This window comes from Strigops habroptila, chromosome 1 (genome assembly GCF_004027225.2).
Source record: "Strigops habroptila isolate Jane chromosome 1, bStrHab1.2.pri, whole genome shotgun sequence".
Classification (NCBI taxonomy): domain Eukaryota; kingdom Metazoa; phylum Chordata; class Aves; order Psittaciformes; family Psittacidae; genus Strigops; species Strigops habroptila.
The window spans coordinates 114,609,870-114,617,074 of NC_044277.2; the positions used below are offsets into that span (position 1 = coordinate 114,609,870).

The 7,205-nt window shown below is 36.8% G+C and overlaps 1 long non-coding RNA gene across 1 annotated transcript; it reads left to right on the top strand.

The window, feature by feature from the left end:
* Positions 1-723: 723 nt before the first annotated feature.
* On the top strand, positions 724-3,356 carry LOC115609296. Its single transcript, XR_003991810.1, has 3 exons — positions 724-791; positions 2,722-2,786; positions 3,272-3,356. It is a non-coding gene; the product is annotated as an uncharacterized LOC115609296 (long non-coding RNA).
* Positions 3,357-7,205: the final 3,849 nt, after the last annotated feature.

The following is a 7,205-nucleotide window of genomic DNA, read 5'->3' on the forward strand; positions in this document are numbered from 1 at the left end:
TCTTTAAAAACAACTGAAGAAGCTAAAAGTCAATGTCCTGAAGAGCAGGTGTATGGCCAGATCAATTTCCTTCTGCCCATCTATCTTTCCATCTCTTTGATGGCATCTTTCTGCAGCTCAGAACTGAGAATAGAATTCTTTCTCCATAATTATTGATAGGAAAGCTTATATGCATTGGTTCTTAGAGTGGAAAAGCAAAAGCAAAACCTTAACCTGGATGAAAAGCTGAAGAAGAGGTTCTAAGTCCCTCTGAAAATGTCAGCAGTGAGGCTACCAAATTCACACTTTTAACTGCAGGAAACTAGGACAGAAGTACTTCTGGAAAGTTTATGATCAAAGCCTAGTTACTGGAGTTCTGCCCACCATGTTGATCTTAAAACTGATTTCCACCTTTTTTTTTTTTTCTTTTTTTTTTCCTTCTTTTTTTTTTTTTTTTCCTCTTCTCTGTGGCTGGTGGAGCCTTGGGTTAGTCAGTGGCTTCCATTCTACATGTAGAATATGTTGGAGCAACAATTTACATGTTCAGGCTTTACAGTGTTTAAATTTCAAAGGCCTTGATTCAAAAACTAGAGATGCCTGTGGGAGCCCTTTTCACTGGGTTCAGTGAGGTTTAGGTCAGAACCTAAATTTTCCGGCTCTTGCGTATAAGTATCACTGTGTGTACATCCATATTTCTTCTGACTGTTTATACATAATAGATACATATCCCTTTCTGTTCTTCAGAAACATCTGTTCAAGCCAGACTACTTTTTCACTGTGAGAGCTCAGCGTCTAACACAGTTGCAGCTGAGGTAGGAAAAGCCTCACTACTATGTCTTGTTTATTAGCTTTATTAATCTTTATTAATCTATGATACAATGAAATTGCTTGCACCCTAAAAAGGAAACCTGTAAGTATTATGAAATGGAATATTGAAATCTCATCTAACTTATTTGGAATGCTGCTTATTAGTACCTAGAAAATTGTAACCTGAGGGTATTAATTTGAAAATGTCAGCATTTATTATTAACATTACTTCTTTAGCTTTACAATATAGGCTTTAGTTATTGCTCAGAGCAATGTGTACAAAAATTGGCTTAATGAGAAGCATAATTTTAAACTGGACATTTGATTTTCTTAATGCCTTGTATCAGATTTCGCATGTATGACAAACTAAACATGATATGAGCAAAGTTTTTAAGCTTCTTACTGAAGTGAATATAAAAGGCATTTGAAAACAAAAGATAGAATTAGCTGGCTTCATGAAAGGAAATAAATTAATGATGTATTTTACTCATTTCAAGCTGTTCAACCCTTTTCTTACTCACTTCTTTCATCTGTGATTTATTTCCCTATGCGCTTTTTACTTCTGGTTGTTAAAATGCTCTAAGCGTGATTTACACAGGTACAATGTTCATTTGAAGTTTCTTCCATCTAAAAGTCAATCTGTGTTAACTCATGTGAGAGCCAGCTCTGAAGTTGTTCCACTGATCATACCAGGGTTAAATTTTCTCTTCTACTTGCTACATGTTGACCTTTTCATTACATTCAGATGAATATTAAAATTTATCCCATTACCTGGAGGCCTGCGGGAAGCCCTTGAAACACTTAACAGTCTTATTCTGACTACACAATAGCAGCTTAAAACAACTTCATAATTTTATTTTGAAATTGTTTTCTGTTATTCAGGGTTCAAAACAAATCTGCATCCCCCCCACCCCAGGCCCCCAGTCTGTACCTGCAAGTCAATATTAGACTGTAAAGTTCTCTGCTGTTTATAGTAATTATGTCAGTCACTTAGAGCATATTTATAGTGTAATGTGCATATAGGGTGAGGGATAGTGTGAGGGAAGTAGCAGTATAAACTGCCTGTATTTTCTCATGTGAAGAAGTGAGAAGTGGAGGTTTTGCACAATCACTTGTTTCCCATCAGTATAAGCACCGTCTGCAAGGAATTGATGGAAACCTTCAGAAATAGTTGTCAGACCTATGTTTTTTCTACAGCAGAAGATCCTCATAGTTCCTGGAAAATATGATTTAGGTGTGTGGCTCTTACTGCTCATATGGGGCCAAAGTAGGAAGCAAGGAAGCAGAACTTGCTTCAAGTCCTTGCACTAAATATGGAAGCAGCTGTGGAAAACTGATAGATATGTTTAATCTTCTTGCTCCACCTCAAAGGGAAGTGGCTATGTAATTAGCTCATGCATATGAAATGAACAGATGGAATTTGGATACACAGACAATCCTTTCTGGTAGGTCCCAGTGAGACAGACCAAGTCATGTCATAGCACTGCAAGTTAAGTCTACATAAAAGGTAGACATAATAAAAAAAATTAAGGGTAAGAGCTTTGCATACCATGACAGCTTTGTCCTATCTTGGCCACCTCAGAACATTATGTTAGAATTGTGTAAGATACAGGACAATAGTTAAACAAATACTCATCTGTTTCCACCCTACCACAATCTTGTGTGGTGAATGCTAAATAAAAAGCTACTTGCTAGAGCTTAACACACTGCAGTGGTGGTATCAGCTCATGCTTGATGATTTCCATTGCTGCTGATAAATAAGATCTCCAGGGAGCTTTTTTATTTCCATAAAAAATTCCATATTATCCATAAAAATTTGCCTCCATAAATTGTAGATTATCTGTAGGTTATTGCTCAGGTAATGTACAGCTAGCTCTGAATATTGCTGTTAAGAATTTGGAATCCTTGACCTTTCTATCTTCTCTTCTTATACAGTGGTCCATGGCCTATAGTTGGTAGTGGACTGCAATCAAATTTCAGTGAGCCAAACAAGAGTCAAGGTAAGACTCTTGTTCCACTGTGCAAAAAAATAACATCACCCCACCTGTGTCCAGTTGCATCGCTTTTACTCAGGGCTAGCATCTCACATGATTCATAAAAGCATAAAGCAATGAATGATGTACTGATATAGATGTAGTAATCTTAACAGTGTTTTTCAGTTGGTGTTGACTATATAGTTCTCCATAAAATAAAAGTGGAAAATTAGCTGTACTTGAATTTAATAGAATCAATAATATGTAAAAGAGGAACTTGGCAATAGCATTGTGCTTCCTTTGGTAGCATTTTTTTTAATTTTAGTAGGAGGAAGTGATTTCTCACTTCCCCTTCCATCCAATAATTCAAGTTTTTACACTGCACAGTTGCAGTGTATGGTTTGTATTATTTTTAGAATATGGTTATAGCTAATATATTAAATACTGTCATATTTTCCTCATATAGTAGCTTGAGTGTCCAGTTGTCAACAAACATTTGTACTCTTGCATAGTGACACAATCATCTGACCACAACCGAGCTTTTATGAGAATAAGAAAAAGCAAGCTTTGACCCAGCAACGGAAGTTAAAATCATTCAACAGCGTAAGTATTCCAGTGGGGATCATATGCTTGTTACTAGTTTTTCATGTTCCTGGGGATGAGGGTTCCTCTGTACTAGTTACCAGTGGGAACTGTAGGAGTTTCTCGCAGGACACATAAAGACAGGATGTGGTTTTGGGTAAAATTTTTAAAGAAAGTAGTAGATTAATGTACAAATAATGTAGATTGCCTTTGAGAAAACTGTTCCTTCTGCTTTAAAAATATGACCAGCATGAAAGATCTTTTGCTGATGATGTTTCTCTGAAAGTAAGCAGATTATTTTCTCAAATAGACTTAACAACTTCAAGCGCTTAACCAGTTTTGTCCAGGATTTTCTGGAAAAGGGGTGTGTTCTGGTTTATGGCTGTATTTTAGCAAAGCAATTAAGGAAGTGTTTGTCCATGTTCAGTCCACAGTGTTTGGTGTTTATACTCTGTGCTTTCTTGTTCCTGTTGAGGTTTCTGTTTCTGCTCCTTTTTTGCCTCAGCAAGACTATCCTCATCTCTTGAATTATCTCTGAACATAGTTCAAACTGTTTGTGTGGTCTCCACATTTCACTCTTCAGTATTATTTTTGCTCATTTTCAAATGAAAATCCTTTACAGCAGCATTTAGATTATCCCCAGCTGACAGAGACCTTTCTAAATACTGGTAGCTCTAGTAGAGTAGCAAGTATCTGTACTGCATTGTCCCTGGATTTCAAAAAACCTTTTGAAGAGGCTTTTTAGACGTTTCAGATGTGAAAAATAAAACATGAAGGCTCTTGTGAATTTTCATAAATGCACCAGGAGAGATGAGAGCTGATGAGTGTATATTGTAAAAGTGGTGGTGTAGAATATGGAGAGTCCATAGAGGGACTTGAAAGTGAAGATAGAAATTTGTGTTTGATGTAAGTGGAAAGCCAATGCCAGCCAAGGAATGCAGAGACCAAGTAATACTATTAAACATTGGGCCTAGAAAATAATCTTCAGAGCAAGAAAGAATAGATGAGAAGGGAAAGACCATATCTGGAAACCAAGGATAAGGATATGAAATGCCTTGCTTCAAGCATATGGAAAGAGGGCATCTCTTTTAGAGGTGCTGCAAAAAAATAATTGACAGTCTCTAGACACAGCTGATCTGGGAGGATCTGGATATATATCTGAATGAAAGATGATGCCTGGTTCACAGCATGGAAGGAAAGCATGTGAAAGCAAGTATTTTCTTAAATCTTCATTGGCTCAAATTGAGCTTGAGTTGACAGCTGGATAAAGAGGAAAGTTGAAAAGCATACATTGCAAGCGAACCTGGAACATATAAGTGTGCATTCCAAGTAAATTCATCAACTGGCATGCACTGATTTTTTAAGCAGTCAGTATTGTCATGTATGTGGTATGCACTTAATTTGTTACTATTGAAGATTGTGAAAAGCAAACTCTACATTTTGTTCTGGTGATAGAGTGTTGTAAAGGTAAAAGAACTTTCAGAGACCGATGTAGCATCTTTAATAATTATTTTTTTTTCTGTGTTGTGTTTTCTTTTCCTTTCCTAGCAGAAAGAATTCCTTGCTTTATGATACAGACATACAAAAGGAACGTCTCATTTATGTAAGCATACTCCAGAAAAAGGTCTTAAATATTACAACTTTGCGAATATGTTCTTGTCTCATAAAGTGAAGATGGTCTTGCATGACCACCATATACCACTTCTCCTCTGTTAAGGGTCATATGAAATGGAAACTATAATCCTCTTCAACTAAAAATTAAAATTTCCATAGATTTAATCTCTCCTAAGAGCTTCTTTTCCTCTAGTAACTCTGGGTCTCACATTCCTCAGTGTATCTGCTTCAAACATTTCTAGAGTTGAAGGAAGCCTCCTCTTTCTCTTAAAGTGCAGAAGACTGGTAATAAAGCAATGGAGAGTGATGTGAAGGAGCTAAATGAGGGTTTGGAAGACCTGAGCTGGTTTTCCGAGTCTGTCACTGGACATTTGTAACCAGGTTGCTAATGGCATTTAGAGCCACATGAAAATGTCAAAAGAGATAAACGTCACCTCAGATTGTAAAAAAACCATTTAGGTCCCATTAGCTATGTGACTGTGCCTAAATGCCTGTCAATCTGCACCTTAACTGTCTATGAATCAAATCCTTATGGGTGAAGAATGGGGAGGGAACACTTCTTTAGGTTTCAGACGTGTTCTGAACATACCTGCATTGGGCTATAACCTTTTCACAAACTCTGGCCAAGTAAGTACCTCAGAGACCTAGATAGGTGATTTAACCACAGCACAGAAACTCTAACACAGCTCCTGAAAATACTGAGCAAACACAGGATGTAAGTAAAACTAGTGTAGTACATGGAAGAAAGACACAGATATTTAGCCTGCTCAGTGGCCTTTTCCTTTATAGAAACAACATTTTTGCCAGGTTAATATTATTTCTAGAATCATAGGCCAAAACAAACACTCTTCTTGGACTATCTGATGAAAATCTATTTCGAGTAGAATAAACTCAGCTGGGTCTCGATCAATCAGTGTTTGAAACATTTCCAGTTTGACTGTTAATGTGTTTTTTTGCCAAAACCTTAGGCTTTAAATTTATTTTAGAACTACATTTTTGAGGAAAAGTCTTTGTAATTGATCCTAGCCTATTTTTAGGATTACCAAAATAAGGTCTTGATGATGGGCAAGTAGCCATACTGAAAAAAGATCCATAAACATCTCACAGCTTGGAGCAAAGATCAATGTAAACTGTTTACAAAGGGTATTTGAGAGACCACCAGACACTGGAGCATTATTAAGAAGAAACCTTGTGAGTTACTGTGCATAATTCTGCGCTAGGAACCAAGGAAGCTAATACGTTCTTCTCTTATACAGCAGGAGTGTAGTTCCTCTCTCAAGGAGAAAACTGAATTCTTCCTATTGATAGAAAGGCGCTAAGATAAGTTAATATGGGGTGTTTGTTGTAAGAGGTTTTATAATAGGTTAGAAAACACACAGCACCTGATTTACATCAGTAGTAAAGCTCCTTCACATGGGGTAAATCAAGTCTATTTAGCAGTATTTAGCAGCTTAAACAGTCTTAATTTGGTTGTCTTTCCAAGAATAACCCCCTTTTCTTAAAATTCTAAGCTTGCATACAGAAATGCACAGGTCTAAATTGTCACCTGCTACAATGCTGTGTGTCTTTGCAGAAGCCTTTTGTGGGGATGCCCTTTTCTTGGGTATGTCCGAAAACCTTTTTCCTGGATATGAAAAGCCACAGTTGCTCTGTGGTATCGCTCCTGTGCTATTTCTTCCCTTGTTATTCTGGAAACTAGAAATTCTCATAAATTGAAAGAAATGTAAAAAGTGGCTGTAGCAATTATGACAACCGGAGCTTTCTTCCCATTTTCGTGCTGAAGGCAAAAGGCACAAAGATGCATTCCCATCTTTCTTGTAACTTTGCAACCTGGCTATTTTGAAATTGCACTGCTGTAAGCTGTGTGCATAAAAATTCTCTGGGATCTGGCTTGCTTCTTTTCATTCTCTTTGGCAGATTGAATGTTGGTGTTTTTCAGCATTAGTGAAATATAGACAATGCTCAAGATTTTGTCATTTTGAATTTCAGGCTCAAACCGCCATTTTTAACAGTCATTGGATAATTGTCTAAAACAAAGTAGAAACGTGACCAGAGTCATACCTGATATTTCTCTAATCTGGAGTGCTCACTGAAAGATTTCACAGCTAACACTTTCCTTGGTTAGATTTCATCTAACCTGTGCTTGACATAGTCATTGTTTCTAACTGTCAGACATAAATTGATAAGAAGGAACATTGCCAAAAGCTTTTCAAAATGTTGAGTATATAATTTTGAACACAGTTGCTTCCC